This window comes from Cynocephalus volans, chromosome 2, assembly GCF_027409185.1.
Source record: "Cynocephalus volans isolate mCynVol1 chromosome 2, mCynVol1.pri, whole genome shotgun sequence".
In the NCBI taxonomy this organism is placed as follows: domain Eukaryota; kingdom Metazoa; phylum Chordata; class Mammalia; order Dermoptera; family Cynocephalidae; genus Cynocephalus; species Cynocephalus volans.
In genome coordinates this window covers 175,666,074-175,682,355 of record NC_084461.1, presented here as the reverse complement: position 1 = coordinate 175,682,355, position 16,282 = coordinate 175,666,074, and the positions used below count along the sequence as shown (strand labels likewise).

Below are 16,282 nucleotides of genomic sequence, written 5' to 3'. Positions count from 1 at the left end.
ATCTCTAGGGACCAATGCTTAGAAAGAAAGAAAAAAACCAAGTCCTATTTATTTAAAGCGTCTTCCTCTAATCAATGCACCGCCTGGTAAGACGGCATTTTAAAATGAGGAGAAAAGTGATGTCCAAGCAGAAGTAACATTCATCGGCATCACTTTTGTCTGAAAGAGAAACTACAGCTGATCGGGACCTTAGATCTGAACATGGGACATGGTCATCTCAGTTGCTCTCATAGTGTACAAAAGTAGCATCAGCCCAGGGCAAAGTAATTATTACCTTTAGTCTTGGCCTCTTTGAGCCAGAACTGTTGAGAAGCCCTGTCATAACCTCACCTCAGGTGTCCCTGACCTGCTTGCTTGCCCCAAGAGGGGGAAGCAGAGTGCTACCCAAGTGCTGCTTTATTTTTTATTTTTATTTTTTTACATTAGTACATATAAATTTATTATTTATTTTATTTATTTATTTATTTATTTTTTAAAATTTTATTTTGTCGATATACATTGTGGCTGATTATTGCTCCCCATCACCAAAACCTCCCTCCCTCCTCCCTCCCCCCTCCCCCCCAACAATGTCCCTTCTGTTTGCTTGTCGTATCAACTTCAAGTAATTGTGGTTGTTATATCTTCTTCCCCCCCCCCGGTTTTTTTTTTTTTTGTGTGTGTGTGTGTGTGTGTGTGAATTTATATATTAATTTTTAGCTCCCTCCAATAAGTGAGAACATGTGGTATTTCTCTTTCTGTGCCTGACTTGTTTCATTTAATATAATTCTCTCAAGGTCCATCCATGTTGTTGCAAATGGCAGTATTTCATTCGTTTTTATAGCTGAGTAGTATTCCATTGTGTAGATGTACCACATTTTCCGTATCCACCCATCAATATATAAGGAACTCAAACAACAATACAAGAAGAAAACAAGCAACCCAATTAAAAAATGGGCAAAAGAGCTAAGTAGGCATTTCTCTAAGGAAGATATACAAATGGCCAAGTGCTGCTTTATAACCTTTCTAAGCTCTAATTGTCAGCTTGGCCAAGGCAGGAGGAAAACGACACCAAGCTAAACTGCGAGCTGAAGGAAACGTCTTTGCAGAGCACTGGGTAACAGACACTGCTTTCTGACTGCTTCCTGCAAAGCTCAGAAAATATCGAGCTCTAAGAAACTAGAGTTTTATTGGAAATGGGAAAATACTCAGGTTACCATGTAGACGCTGACCTAGTGTGTGTAATAATTCCTTATAAAGTAGTAAGCTTAAAATATGTAATATCACAAAAAGTTTGAATACACAACTACAGTACTAGCCTAAACATTGATTATGTTCCTAATAGAGAAGCTGCCAGGTAGAGAGTGATGCTTCCAAGGTTGTATACGCAGGTGAACTGTGTATAGTTTCCAGCTAAGAAGTAACACACCTAGTCATAGTTCAGCTAATTGTTCTTGTCTAAAATGAATTATTCTTTTTCTTAAGAAAGGAAAAACTATTTACCAGCTCTTGCATAACCAACATAAGCTGATACAGAGGAAGATTTGAAGAAACTCAAACACCCAGGTCTATTTTGGTACTGAATGATCTAGATTCACATTTAATATTTCTGACTTTAAGACTCCCTGAGACTTTTCTTAAAATCAGAAATTGCCTAGACGTACATATTATACATACAGAATAATCTGGTTTGACAAGAAAGCTTATTGCTTTAGCTGTCAGACCTTTAATTACCTCCTTACTCAAATTACTAGGATTTTCTCTATTTCCCAATTATCCCAGGAATCTAAATTCCCTGAGTCTTCTTTTTTTAGGAGAATGCTACTTTTCTTCCTGCCCGCTCCAAGACCCTGAGTGCCCTCTTCCTTTCGGACTAGCAGAAGAAAAAAGAGAAACAAAGAAAAACCATGGCGCACGCTATATTTTCCTGTGTTTTCCTTTTGTTCATGAAAAAGTTGCCCTGGCAACTAAATTGCTAACTTCCTTTAAATACCTTCCTTCTTTAATTTCAATTTGTATGTTGAATCAAATAATTCGTTTGCTTAACCTCGTAACATTTAGTCTTAAGAGACTTGTTAAATGGGTCAAACCATTTTTTCCTGAACATTTTCAGATCAAATCACACCCAAAAGAGTATTTTTAGCCAAGTTATCCAGTAGTTTCTTAACATATCTGTTTAGAAAAAAATAATTTAAAGATATTTTGTTATACTTCCCATTATTTTCCCACCATCAAATTTACTGAATATATTCATTTTACACATAAGTATGAGGGTACTTCAAAAAGTTCATGGAAAAATAGCATTAAAAGATAATGTGATTTTTTTCCCATGAACTTTTTGAAGTACCCTCATTTATTAAGGCAGATTTATTTCTCTCCAAATTTATTTATGTAGTGAGGTAAATTTATTTTTATTTCCAGTCATCATTTGATGACTTCACCTCAACAGAGGGTTGTGAAAATTACATGATTAATGTAAGTTAATTACATGTAATGTAAAACACTTAGCGAAGTGCCTATTAGAAAGCAAGTCACTTGTGGATTTTTTTTTTTCAGAGGAGTCATTTGAAAGTCAAATTTTTAAAGATACTAAACTTTTTATTTAACAGTGATCAGGGATGGTGGTTAACCAAAAATTTCCTGTTAAAACTTTAGGCACATGTATGTATACAGAATAGAATGAACTGCAAAGCTGAGCGTGAGGTGTGCAATCTAGAGGGCTTTCTGTTTGCTGTCATTTCCTAAATAGATTTCTCAAACTCTAAATTATCAGCTTCAGTCAAGGCTTTGTCTGACAAAATATTGTTCAGTTCATATTACTTATGAATTCCCTTGAAGTATGGCTCCAGTAAAACTGTCAGTCATAGTCCGCTCATTTGTAACTGTCACAAAACATAAAGTTCTGTAAAAATTGTAAAGTATAGCAGCATTTTACCGTACTGTGCTAAGTTAAATGGTCTTCAGAATGTGGGGACTGAGGAATGAAATCCCCACCTTCATAGATGGGGATTGCATGGTTTATGTAAAACTTCACCTTTCAGTCAAACTGCAGGCTGTCTTCAGGGGTATGTCTAGGAAGAAGCCAAAAACCTTACAGAAGCCCAGAAATGTGGTCTGTCCCTTTAATGGTGGGGATATTTTTTCCTGTGAAGATCTTATACTCAGGTGTTTAAAAAGATCATCTAAGAGCTTTTTACATAAATTCAAGGCAATTCAATTTTTGAGAGAAGAAATATAAAATATCCCAATCACATTGCAAACTAAGAACAGAAAATGCAAAACCCGTCTCAAAACCAAAAATAATCTAAAATATATTTAGAAAGGCAGAGAGAATAGAGGAAAGGATATGGGGGGGGGGTGGGGGTGAATCAAGAAAAGAAATGGGAGAAGCAGAGGTAGGAAGAGATGTAGGAACAGAAATAGCGCACAGAAAAGGCAAGAGAATAACTTTAGGAAAGTTGTAACAGAGGCAAAGTGATACAGGGGAACAATTAAAAGAACTTCAACGTTAAAGAAAAAGAAGAAAAAAAAATGCTGTTCTACATCTGTTTTCAAATTTCAGCATGTGTTTTAGATAAGGACTCATTCTCTGGTCACATTCTGTAGAATTTTCGTTGCACTAGCACGCATAATCATAAAATGTGGATCACAGATGACAGCATGTAGGGTGAATTTTTCTGTATGTTTCATTTTTACTGGCTTTCACTGTGGCAAGTATAAATACAATTCTTATGAAAATAAAGAAAAATCAGTGTGTTCTAATTAAGGGGATCAAGGAAATATACGAGGCTCCATTTGAGTTGGACCTCAAACTTCTGAATTGGTGAAACAAAAGAAAACAGAACTAATTCATTATTAAGGAAAATTTCAAACACACACAAAGATGGAGAGAATAGTAAAATAATTTTGTATACTCATCACCCGACTTAATAATGATCAATCAGTGTGTTGCCAATCTCATTGCAGCTCTCTCTCTCTCTCTCTCTCTCTCTCTCACACACACACACACATAACACACACTTGGATGGAGGCAGAGAGGATGACTATACGTGTCTATGTATGTCTGTGTGTGTCTATATATATATGTATATTTTTTATATATATGTAGTTTTTATATGAGGACACACACACACACACATAGCTGAAGTGAAGTGTTTTAAAACAGAGCTACTGAAGGTGGGGTCTAAAAACCAGCAACACTGGCATTATCAGGAACCTTTTGGAAAGGCAAATTCTCAGGTCCACTTGAGACCCAGCAAATCAGAATCTCTGGGCTTGAGGCTCAGTCTTCTGTGTTTGAACACGTTCTCGAAGTGATTCTGATGCATGCAAGTTTAAGAAGCAGCATCTAAAAGCAAATCTCACACATTATGTTATGTCGTCTGTAATAACTTCAATATGCATCTATAACTGATATTACTACATGTAACAAAATTAAGAGTAATTCCTTAATAATGTCCAACCTAGAGTAGCCATGGGTCCTAATTGGCCAAGGTCAGTTTGGTTTATACCTGTTATCCTGGAATAATTATTAACAGCACTCTTTTTCGCTCTCAAAAGTCTCCCAATTAGGATGACAAATTTTATGGTCACTGTACTCACCCTCAATCTAAACTTCATGAACGTGATGTGCAGTTAGGGACATTTGTCTTGGTTTGCATTCAATTTTAAATGTACTTTTATGCTTTTTAAAAATTATGTAAAACATTTTCACGTTTCTGAAGGAAATATAAAACAAGATTCATTCTTGTTCCTCCCACCCTGTTCCTTCCCTCTCTATCAGTAGCAATTTTGTATTCACTTTATGTTTCATCTGTTTCTTTTTGAAACTATTGGTACACTCGTGTACTGTTTCACTTGCTCCAGCTTTTAACACTATTCCATAGCCCACCTTTTAAAACTTTACAATATATAGGGAGATAATTCCATAATAGTGTATAGAGATCATTCTCATTTTTTTTTTTTTTACAGCTACATAATAATGCTTCGTGTGAAATTTATAGCAATCAGACTCCTACTGAAGACATTTGGGTTGTTTACAGTGCCTTGCTATTTCGAATTAACACAGCAGTGAGTAGCCTTGTACATACTGTCATTTCATAGTTTTGCCCATGAGTCTTTGGGATAGATTTCTAGAAGTAGGGCTGCAGGTCAAAGGATAAATGCATAAAGAATTTCGTTAAATATTGCAAAAATGTCCCACTCTGAGGTTTGTACCAGTTTGCATGTTCACCAGCAATGTACAAAAGGTCCTATTTTCCTATTGCCTCCTCTAGAGGATATTTTTTCTAACTTTGTGATGTGTGCCTAGCTGATAAGTGAGATGTGGTATCTCAGTGTAGTTTGCTTATTAACTTGCTATTGAAGTATGGAATACATACAGGAAAGTGTACATAAGTGTACAGACAGTGAATTTTCTCAAATTGAACACACCTGTGTAACTTGTACACCAATTAGGAAACAGAAGATTGCCAGCACTCTAGAAGCCCCCCCACCAATACTCAGTGAATTTTAATGTTTTTCTCTTACTTTGAGCATTAAGAGCCATTTGCGTTTTTTTCTGTGAAATTATCTGTTTAAATATTTTGCCATTTTCATACTGAAAATGCTATTATGATTTATAGGAAACCTAGAGAGTTTTTAGGAGAATCGTATAAGCAGAAACAACATCAACTGGGATAGGAAAAGATGGAAACATTATAAAATATAAAACAATCTTTATATCTGCAAACTTCTACAGACAGAAAGCAGGATGGAAAAAGAACATGGCTGCAAACATGGGCTATATTTTATTGAAAGGGGGGAATTAAGAGCCTAGAGGGCAGAGACAAGAGCTGTAGAGAACTATTCCTAGGGTAATAGGTGTAAGCCCTAATCAAGAACCTGGGAACAAGTGCCTGATTGTTTTTCAGAACTGCCATCAACCAGTGACTGCTGCATGCATCCTGTTCCCCCACTTTTGAATGGGCATCTATGGCAGTTATCCTACATTGTGCCACCTATTGTAGGTTGCACATGTAGATGGCAGATAAATTGTCCCTTGCAAGTCTTGAGATTGGGAGAAACATTACTTAAGGAGTTTTACCTGAAGAACCACACTTTGAGAGGACTCAGCTGCACCTATACCTAATTTGGATAACTTGATTCTGGACCTCAAGCCTGAGCTTGATGCCTTAATGCATGATATTTTGAGTGTCAGAAGAAAGGGGACGAATGCATCTTGCATATGGGAGGGATGTAGATTACCGTAGCTGGAGAAGGAACTGTGACATATTTTATTTTCCCAAAGTGGCCACAATAATATTCCTGATCCCACATGTCCTTTCAGAACTTTGCAATTCTCTCATCAAGAGGTGGAGTCTCTATCCCCTCCCCTTAAACTTGGGTGGAACTTGATGACTGCCTCAATGAAGAGAATACGGCAGAAATAATGCAGGAAGACTTCCAAGGCAAAGTCATTATAGGCAATACAATCTCCTCCTGGCTTTCTTTCTTGGGACACTAGACTTTGAAGCTCTGAGCCACCGTGTAAGAAGTCTGAGGCTGCCATGCAATGAGGAAGCAGGAGCTAGTCATGAGGAGAGAGCACATGAAGAGAGATGTGTAGCCAGTCCCCAGAGGCTCCAGCTCACTGTCGATCCCACTGCAGCCACCAGCAGACCCCAGCCACATGGGCAGCCGTGCAGCAGAGCTACTCAGCTGAGCCACTCCCAAGCTCCTGACCCATGAAAACCATGAGAAATACTAAATGGTAGTCATTGCTTTGAGACACTAAGTTTTGGGGTTATTTGTTATGCAGCAATAGATAACTGGAACAGATTCTGATTCTTACAAAGTAAGAAAAAATTCAATTTCCTACTGAATTTAAACTCAAGAAGAAACTCCGGAATGGTGGCTGAAAAACAGCTTAAGTTTTAGAAATTAACTCTGAAACTCAGGAGGTGTTGGTTCACTTAATACATATAATCTGTAACTTAAAGTTACCTGGCTGCCTTACACTCTAATTTGCAACAGTGAGATATAATGCCTGAATTTTCCAGCCACCATTTATTTAATTGCTATGAGATTTTAATTGTGCCATAAAATGAAGCTAAGTTTAAAATAATCTAGTGTGTACAAATAAAATAATCAATAATAAGGACAATACCCCCAAAAGCAAACACACTCTAGGAATAAAATTGGCACCACTATTCTCAGATCTTCATCAGTTCTTGTAAGCTTTGCTCTGAACAAAAAGGTCAAAGAAGCCATTGGATAGAAACTTATTCTGAGTCAAAATAATATCTCTTTTAAGCATAACTGGCCACTAAATTTATCTAGAGAAAGCTGGGACTTGAAAGAAGTTTTGAAAACCCTAATTTCTATTATTTGATATGGCCAAGGGCAAAGCATAGCCACTGGATATAATTTCCAATAATTTAGAATATGTTATTTTAAAAATAGCACCAAACTCTTGCCTTGATGTAGTAGCAACCAATAATAAAAAATCAGGTTATATGCTTTTGATACAGAAGAAATATCTGAGCTGACTTGTAAGTATAAATATGGAGTTAAATTCCAAGCCGACAAGGTGCAACTGCTGCGGTAATTACGTTATGACAAAACTAGTGTTTGACTCACTTTTTAGATGGTTAATGTGGTTTATTTCCTCTGAAAGTTTTTGAAGTATCAGCACATTTCACCATATTTAATGGATGTTTCCCCTTTTTCTTTAGTGGTTTTTATTTTTAATTTTAACAGGATATCAGGATGTGACTTGTTTTGTTTCAGGTTTTGACTCAGAGGCTGAGAAATAATACGTTCCAGATACTATTAAACTGTAAAGACCACCAGGCAAGGCATGGAAGAGGTGAAATGTTTTTACAAAGCTTGGCCCATCAGCCAACTGGAGCTGTAAAAGGAATGAAAGCAAAGAGGAAGAGTGGAGGAGGGGGCAGTTCTTTGGATCAAGTTATGGGTTCTGTGCAGGAGCGGATGCTTCACGCCCACTAGAAGCTGATCGGGAGGAGAGCTTCGGCAGAACCACACGGAGAGCTTGGCACACGCATTAAGGGTGGTCGGAGATGGTGTTGCTAGACCAGTCTGACGTGACAGAGGAGAAAGAGAAAGTGTAGGGAAAACATAGGAAAATGGTCAGGACCCCTCAGATGTTAAGAATCTTGCCGAGCATTTGTTGTAAATATGCACATGCTCCCAGGTGTTCCTTGGTTATTGTCTAATGTAATTGCACATGTGCACCCAGGTGTCCTGGGTTATGGACTTAAGTATAAAGGATGAGTGGCTCTGATCCACGCGGCTGTCCCCACCCCCGACCCCGGGATGTCGCCGGGGGGCGGGGGGAACCAGGGGGAGGCTGCTACTGCTGTTGGAGGCTGTTGCTGCCAGTGCCCCCAGGATGAGAGGCCACCGCTGCTGCTGCTTCTGCTGCTGCTACTGCTGAGGACTGAGCTCGTGTCATCTGCCAATGGCTCCCAGGATCTTTCCCAATTACCTAGCATGGACCTGTGTGTGAGGGGTCTGGTGACCCAGTCTGTGCAATGGGTTTGAAGCATCTGAGCCCTAGCCCTGACAATACAAATGGAAACTTAGTATAACTAAAATAATGAAATGTTTTGGCTTTAGTTATGACTTGTTTTAACAATACAATTGCCTAGCTTTACAATTGGCATAGTCACGTAACCCTACAGAAAGAAAGAGGCTGAGTTGGGAGCACATCACCTTCCCCCAGTGCCTAAACACAGTGCACCTTTCTTCACTTGGGTAAGTGGGGCAGCCCACAGTGGCAGCTGGAGAGGGTTATTTACAAAAGGGGATGTTTCTCAGAGACCTTCTCCCAGGGCAAGCCCACCTCACCTCAGCAGGAAGAAGTTGCAGGTAGACCTCAGTCAAAGAGGCTGAGGGTTTGAAGAGGTTGAATGTGGCCAGCTAGCAAAGTCAGGATCCACCTCACTAGAACTCAGTGGGAGGTACCCAAAGGGGATTCTTTAAAAACTCAAAAAAGTTCCTTCATTTCCCAGAAAAGGAATCGGCTGTGGGAATCCCCCACATGCAGAGTGCACTCCCGACAGACTAGCCAGGCCTTGCCTTCCTTCCTGGTTGAAAGCAGCCCAGCTATCTGTGGGTGGTGGGTGGTCAGGGTCTGGGTAGAGGCCAAGCAGGAGAGCACAGTGGAAACAGAGAACAGAAGTGCATTAATCTTGCCTTTTATTTTCTATATTTCTGATGCTTTGACACCTAGGGCCTTGTCAACCTGGAGATACTGCCCCTTCCAGGGCTAGCCAGTTCCTACAGACAGTAAATGACTCTTTTGTGAGCACCTTTCATGTGCAAACCAGCCACTCCAAAGCCCTCACCCCCTGCCACCTCCTTTATCAGACTCTTATACTCTGGGTCACTATCACCCTACCCTGGTTACCCCTGGCCAGATACCAGAAAACTAGAGACAGTTCTTTACTGCACCCCAGTGCCTGCTGAAGTTATTCAAACAAGAGAATTTTAAGCCTGCTTGCCCTGCCTTGCCCATTCCCACTGAAACCACAACAAAGGCTCTGGCCCGTGCTTTCCCTTCCTCCTCCTGCTGCCAACCGACCCCGGTGCTTCTCATGTGGCCCTGCGTGGCCTGCCATGCCTCCTGCCTCAAGGGAACTGTGAGTAATAATGTCTTCCTTCATGACTGTCATTTCTGCATCTGCATATCTTATCATTCCAGAGTACAAAATCCTGGTACCCTGCAAACAGGAAGCCACCCCGTGGTAGACTTCCCAGCATGAAACAGGCCCAGGGGAAAGAGAAGCTTTCCCTTTGAATAAAGCTTGAGATTTTATTATTTTGCTAGATTGGACATTTAATTACTGAAATGAGACTCTTCTTGATACTAATAATTATAGAAAACTTTTTGCTCTTTAAGAGTAAGAGAGCCTGGAAAAGCTATAGGATCCACCTGTGAGTCCGCAAGTTTGTGGGAAGAAACAGTGCATTTGAAGTTCCAGTAGATGGGAAGATCAAGGTCTTTTCAGCTTAAATCATGTTGAGTTCAACTTATTTAATGTTCTGTTTACATAATAAAAATGTGCAAAAATATTACCATCAAGTTACTTGAGGAAGGAAGTTCTTTTTATTGACAATACAAAGTTTAAAGTGAAAATGTTTCAGATCATTCTGGACAAAAGACATCTTGACAAACAGATATTTGCTTTGACTTTTTAAAGTACAATCTCACACTAGTAGTGAATTTATTAACCTTAGCTGTATGAAGAAAAGCCTTCTCTCTTCTCTCATTTTGTGTATCGCTTGAATTGAAAATATCCCTGAAAACTGTCTAACGTGGAGGCCTGACTATATCAGAAGCCGTGAAACGTCCTTTTACCTTTAATTCCTCTTCTGGCAACGGTTCTTAATAAAATAATTTAAAAGATGCACAAAATATTCATTGTACGGTGTTCATTGCAGCATTGTTTATGGTGCTAAAAACTGGAAACCTCTTTAGTTTTCAATAACAGAATGTCAGTTAAATTATCGTATATTCATACCAGGGAATACTGTCCTGTTACGTGAAATGATGTCGTAGATCAGTGTCTCTCAGACTTCATTCATTATTGCCCCTCTTTGGAGCCTTCTTAGACTTTTTTTTTTTTTCTGTCTCCCACCCATTCTCTCCTCCCCATGAAATTTTAAAACCATAGATATATATCTGTTTGCAACCGAAGCTCTTTGGAGGGCCACAAACCATTGTAATTACCTAAGCGTTTTCACCTTAACCAATTTTTGCCAACTTGGGGACAATACTAAAACCATCGGGAATGCATGCTGTTAATGACTATTGACATGGAAAGACATTCATGATAATTTGGAAAGTTAAAAAAAAAATGGGATGTACAATATAACCCATATTTACTTACTTATTTGGGAGTAGGTATAAGAAAACTTATAGAAGTTTCTATTTAAAGGTATTAATACTGATTTTCTCTGGGTGGAAACCATACCTTTTCTATTATATGTGGTCACTTTGCATGTCATTTAACCCTCATAATAACTCTGTGAGGTACTGCGAGCCTATAGTGAGGCCAGTGTAGGTAGCAATCACAGTGTTTTGCAAGAGCTGGCATTTAATAAATGTAGCTATTTTTATTATTATTTTATTAGGCTATCTTTGAGAGACAGAATAGTTTTTTAATTAGTATAGCAGAGATGAAATGTCATAATGACCCATGGAGACAGATTACCCAGGTTTGAAATTTGCTCTGCTCACTGGGCAGCCTGGGACAGATCACTTAATCTCTGACATTCATCTCTCTCATTAGGTGATCATGGCAGTAATTATCCCTACTCATAGTGTTGTGAGGATTAAAGAAATTAATACATATAAGGTGCACGGAACAGTGTTTGGTATATGGCAGTGTCTGGTATATAGCATCAATAAATGTTAGCTATTATTCTTACTTAATCTTCACAATGAATCCATGAGGGGCATATATTTCCATTTTCCAGATGTCTGGACTGAAACCCTGAGAAGTTGAACAGTGGAATGATGACTGCTGAGGGTAAGGACATCTAAGAAGATGAGATACTGAATGGGTGCCCAGGACTGAGTCCTGGGGCCCAGCACGGAGGTTATAAAAGAAGTTTTTTTTTAAAAAAAAGGTAGCAGAGATGAGTTTTTGCATCCTCTAACTGTGTTTACAGTGACTGATAGTGATTCAGGAGCTGAAAGGGATCCAGAAATGAGAGTGCTTGACTGTTCTGATAACCTCCTATGCACCCCATTGGTGAAGAGGGGCTCTCCTGCCTTAAATAGCACAAGGTGGCTGAACGCAAGACACCCAACGTTGGACAGATGGGATTAGCAGCAGCTTATTCATCACAAACTCACAGCCCAGGTGGAGGAGGACACTGCATGCCATATGGAACAGGGCCATGTGGGGGTTCCACTCAGGAATGGAGTGAACCAGCAGAGACTGTGGGAGGAAACTTTGTAGTAACAAGGGGAGGAGGTGCCCCCTGGTTCTCACAGGAGAATGCGATTGGCTTGTTCGGATCATTTCACAGGCTGGCAGGGAAGAGAAACCCATAAGGTTGAGGACCAGGTGGAGTGCAGCTGGTCCAGCTGATAAGAGAACTAGTTGGATGGGGAATCTCTACTGCTGGGTTGGGGGATGGCTGGTAAGAGCACGGTAACTCATGGTTAGGGCTTCGGAACCCCAGGAGGCTCAAAGATGTCAAGGTAACCCTTGAAATTAGAGGCCTTACAATACAACTTGACCCAAGTTGATGGCTTCAAAGTGAGCAGGAGTGGGTGACATAGTCTGATGGCATGGGTTTCAAAGCTGGGAGATTTTAGGATAAGGAAGAAAGAGTGTGCAAGGAGTAATAAGGAGAAGAGAGGACATCCTTCCTACCTACTGCCTAAGAGAGCTGCGGGAGAAGCAGGGTCCTCAGAGGAGACTTGGGTTTCTGTTAGGCAGTGAAAGAAACATTGAGAAAAAAAGCTTGAGGCTGTGGGGGAATGACCTGGTGATGGCTCATGAGTTCTAGGGCATGGTGGGAGGATTCCAGGAGTTTGGGAGGAGTGAATGATGGGGAAGAAGAGGGATGTACAGAATTGTATGAATAGACACGGGAGATTACTGGGGACCCAGGGGTCTGGGGCCTCTTGTGGTGACAGACATAATCAAGGATTGAACGTGGAGATCTTGAGGCAGATAGTGGTGGCAAAGCTGACCACTCAGTGGACTAGGGAAGAGCAGACAGGCTCTGGCCTGGCTCTGCTAGTTATTATTTATGAAATCTTGAATAAATATCTGGGCTTCACTTTCCATGCATATGAAATGAGGGAGTTGGAATAGATTTCTTAGGTAACTTTCAGCTAATAATATAAGATTTTAGGCAGAGTTCTCCTAGCCACAGTATTGAGACACGATCGGCCCCATCTCGTGCACCTGGTATGCGGAGGCGCACACTGTGTTAGCAGAACCAGTGCAGAATCACTCACCGCCATTCCCTCCCTTCCACCCGCCCCATGCAGCTTCTGGATCTCAGCACCGACCTCCCTGCTAGCTTCCAACTTTGCTCCTTGCCTTGATCCTCAGGTTTCCTGTGCATCACTCTCTTCCTTACTATGATCTTAATGTGCAAGGATTCTGATTCTCCACCTGCATCTTCATCTCATCCCTGGATCCAACTCAGTGCCACTGCAGACAGCCTCAGTTCCTCTCGTGGCCAAGACCCTCTCTGCCATCACGTGGTCCAGACTAACCGAATTATAGCACTCTTAAATCTCCCTGGCTGTCTGGTATTTACTGACAAAGGGCAGGAAGGCTTTTCGCCTCTCTCTCTCCATGCAGACACCCTACAAAGCACAAGCAGAGAGGTCTCGTGCTGGCCTGTTGTTTTCATGAATATCCTGAGATATAGGGTGTAAGTGCTGGAGCAGTGAAAGTCCTGGCTTCAGAGGCAGCCTTAGTTCAAAAACTTCTCTCTCCTCCACTTGAGTGAGTGCTTTTCCTTCAAAAATTTCACATATGCACAGCAGTGATTCCCAACTAACAATTGCTCATAAAATTGCAGGGAGTTCACAGGCTTTCTTAGTTCTACCCAAGCATGGACCCTCTAGAATCCCATGGAGTCCCTTAGGGTTTCCCTAACTTGGCTGGAATTCCATCCTGAAAATCTCATTTCCTCCTTTTCGAAGGAAAAAGAGCATCCAGAAGAGACTCCATTCCTCCCCACATCTCAGGGAAATAAAATTACCAGGACAGAGAGGGGAAAGAAATCACAGCTCATGACTGAAAGAGTTCTTCCTGAGAAGTCTGTCTTTTCAGTTCAGAGCCAAGAAAGTACATCAAACACTCCCAAGACAGTGCTGCTAGCCCCTCACCCCCTCCTTTGCCAGCCCACATTCGTCCTTTAAATCTCACTCCTGTCTTATGTCCTTTCCATTTATTCAATTGTGATTAGGAAAGCAGGCTGAAATTGCATCTCCATTTTACACAGTTTCCATCACACTGATACTCTGTCATTGTTATTAATGACCTTAATCATGATATTTATTCTTCTTAGGAACATATAGCATCACATGAGGTTGCATGCTTTCTAATCTTTTTTTTTTCTAATTATTTATAAACTTACTCATTTTGTGTGGTCCTTAGTTGTCTGAAGGGGAACACTGATACTTTCTGCTGTTAGCACCTGCTGTGCCTGGTGACTGGTTGTCTGATGTGCTAGTTAACAAGTTTCTCTTTGACATTTAATAAATTGCAATAATTTCGTATTTAGGTATTTCCCCACTCAGTTGATGAAAGCCATAAACTAGCCAACTTAATGAGTTTGATTACAAAGATAAAGAAAATTTTTATAAGTAAGTAGAAAGTAAAAGGAATTGTTTCTAACTCTGTGTTTTAAAGTTTAAACGTCCAACTTTTCTTTGGAAATATATGGCATGTTATTCTAACAATTTTTACAGTTTCCTTTGTAACTTTTCTGTCATTTACTCTACATTTTTGCCGTGATTTCATCTCTTTAACACTAAAGATATTATTAAATAAAGGACAAAAAGCAAACTTTCCATTCTATTTTTAAAAATGGAACTAGATCTTGTGAATCAAGATAGACTTCAGTTTTCTAATTAAAAAAATCATCCCTCAGTGTATGTTCACTAAAACCCTACATGATCCAAATCAGTCACTATTTCAGAACATACTGAAAGAAAAGCATAATTCACAGGTCATTAACCTGCCTAAATCCTCAAATACCATGCCACTGGCAATTTGATTTTGTGCTGAGTAGATTTAGATGGTAAAACTGAGAATATTTTTCTGATTTTCTTTCCTCCAGAAGGAAAACATGTCCCAAAGCAGCCTAGCAAATAAATAGCCCAAATCACCTTTGCTACCATGTAAGAATTATTATTTTCACACAATAGATATAGAAAGAATAGAATTTTTAAGGACTCAAACATTTCTTCCTAAAGTATATTCTTGCTAGTGTTTTGCTTCAGATGAAAGTTTAAATCCTAAGCAGTGACTTACCAGGCTTGCATCTGTCAGTTCCTTGGAGAGGCTCCTCTCTGGTTTTGAAGTTGTGTCTGAAACTTAAAATGTGAAATGCAGTCAGTAGAGCTGCCTGGCCTCAGTGATTCCAGTGGACTCCACACCAGAGTGAAAATCCCAATCCCTTCTCTCCATAAAATCTCCAAATTATTTTCCTCCTCATCCTCCTTCTCTCCTAAACTTCAAGCCATAAATAAAAAACACACAATCTTGGCTCCCTTGTCCAGGAAAAGATGTGAAATGTACATGCAATCAAGCAAATTAGGAATTATCAATTGCAAAATGATTTGAAAGTTCCTTCAAATAGATATATAACTACCTCTATTACCTCTCTGCCTGTATGTATTTGGCAGGAGAGTAGGTTTTTTTCAATGTAGGAATGATATGAGTGCAGTGAGGGAAAATCTCTGCTAGCCAGCCAGAGAGAAAGGGAGAGGATTCTAAAACAAGCCGCAGGGTAATTGGACCCTCTGGCTCTGACAGCTAATCCTAAGCATGCTACAGGAATTGCACCGGTTAGCTAAAGTTAGAGAAACAGTGGCCTTTCATGGAGCTCCAGATGTCACACCAATTATATATGGTGTGGTAACTTGTAGTTTATTTTGACAGTCAGTTGGAAGGCTGCAATAGAGAAGCCATCTTTGTCCTAATGATTTCATTTCTATAAATAAAGTCAAAAAGGTCTCATTCTGTTGTTACCCTCTGTCCTTCCTTTCCAGCAATGTTTACCTTCCTCCTCCTGTTGTAAAGATGAGAACATACCCTAGCGAGGTTCATCTTAAAGAGAATTAGTATTGACATGTAAATTTCTGTTTTCCTTATGTTTCTGACTTCTATGGTGATATAAGCAAACAGGCTTACAGTGTTTATTTTGACAATTTATGTTGAAAAAAAATATCTTAGAATTGGGAAAAATCCTCCTTCTCTGTATGGAGCATCTTGCCCAGTTGGCTCATAAAATATAGGCAAGAATCACAGACACTGGGTGGTGAGAAATTCAGGTTCTTGCACTAATCATTATGTTCTCTTATTTTCTTTTATGCCATTTTTACAAATGTGAGCACAGATAAGAAAATTAGTACATGGGGGTATTTCCAAAGTCTAATAACAAGCTGACCCTAAGGAAAACCAAACAAAGATGCTGCCTCCTGGCTCTTTCCAGATTTTGTATTTACTGGGGTTTCAGGGACCTTTGGAGTGACATCCAGAACAGACAGTGATGGTAAACATGGGCAAGGACAATGTAAATTGTAAGGGAGTGA

General features: G+C 39.8%; 1 long non-coding RNA gene across 1 annotated transcript in view; it reads right to left on the bottom strand.

Moving 5' to 3' along the window:
• LOC134367082 (uncharacterized) overlaps positions 1-15,430 on the bottom strand; it is a 69,474-nt gene extending 54,044 nt beyond the window's left edge. Inside the window, exons 1-2 of the long non-coding RNA XR_010022381.1 lie at positions 15,349-15,430; positions 15,000-15,061 (exon numbers count right to left, since the gene is read on the bottom strand). This is a non-coding gene — a long non-coding RNA (uncharacterized LOC134367082). The remainder of the gene's footprint in view (positions 1-14,999; positions 15,062-15,348) is intronic.
• Positions 15,431-16,282: the final 852 nt, after the last annotated feature.